Below are 1,176 nucleotides of genomic sequence, written 5' to 3' on the forward strand. Positions count from 1 at the left end.
ACCTGCCCCAGGCTCTTCCTTTCAGAAATATGTCCGGGGTGGTTTGTTTGGTTTGTTTCTTTTCTTCATCACAGATTTTCTTTTTTTTCTTTTTTAATTTTTTCTTTTTGTATTTTTCTGAAGCTGGAAACGGGGAGAGACAGTCCGACAGACTCCCGCATGCGCCCGACCGGGATCCACCCGGCACGCCCACCAGGGGCAACGCTCTGCCCACCAGGGGGCGATGCTCTGCCCCTCTGGGGCGTCGCTCTGTCGTGACCAGAGCCACTCTAGCGCCTGGGGCAGAGGTCAGGGAGCCATCCCCAGCGCCCGGGCCATCCTTGCTCCAATGGAGCCTCGCTGCGGGAGGGGAATAGAGAGACAGAGAGGAAGGAGAGGGGGAGGGGTGGAGAAGCAGATGGGCGCTTCTCCTGTGTGCCCTGGCCGGGAATCGAACCCGGGACTCCCGCACGCCAGGGACTCCCGCACGGCAGGCCGACGCTCTACCACTGAGCCAACCGGCCAGGGCCCATCACAGATTTTCTTGTAGGCAGATACTGTAATTTTATGGGACCATCGTCACACATAGGGTGCGTGACTGTATATAAAAACTATCTGGAAGAATACATAGTTTGTTAACAATGGTCACTTCTGGAATCAGAATCAAGAGAAGATATGAGGAAGTTTGTTTTTTACTTTATACTCTCTTTTATTTTTTATAAGTATAAAGTATTTTTGTAATCAAATTGAAAAACATTGAGATCTATTGCTCGGGTTTCCTAGAGTAGTCATTAGGAGCAAATCCATTGGGCAAACGGTCTGGCAGCATATACCAAGCCACGGGGCTGGGGCCAGAGTGAGGAGGGTGAAGTTCTTGTTTGGGTGCAAAATTTAAGGGGACACCAAAAAACTCACTAGTCAAGATAAATGATATTTTAATGCAATATTTTAGAAAGATTAAAGTTAATGCAAAAAAAAATCTATGATGAACAAAACACCAGTTTATTTATTTATTATTTTTTAAAATTATTTTTATTTATTCATTTTAGAGAAGAGAGGCAGAGAGAGAGAGAGAGAGAGGGAAAGAGAAAGAAGGGGGAGGAGCAGGAAACATCAACTCCCATATGTGCCTTGATCGGGCAAGCCCAGGGTTTTGAACCGGCAACCTCAGCGTTCAGGTCGACGACATCAACTGTT

At 47.0% G+C, this 1,176-nt stretch overlaps 1 non-coding gene across 1 annotated transcript; it reads right to left on the reverse strand.

Moving 5' to 3' along the window:
* Window positions 1-415: 415 nt before the first annotated feature.
* TRNAG-GCC (transfer RNA glycine (anticodon GCC)) lies at window positions 416-508 on the reverse strand. The gene has a single exon. It is a non-coding gene; the product is annotated as a tRNA-Gly (tRNA).
* Between the last annotated feature and the right edge of the window lie 668 nt (window positions 509-1,176).

This window comes from Saccopteryx leptura, chromosome 5 (genome assembly GCF_036850995.1).
Source record: "Saccopteryx leptura isolate mSacLep1 chromosome 5, mSacLep1_pri_phased_curated, whole genome shotgun sequence".
In the NCBI taxonomy this organism is placed as follows: domain Eukaryota; kingdom Metazoa; phylum Chordata; class Mammalia; order Chiroptera; family Emballonuridae; genus Saccopteryx; species Saccopteryx leptura.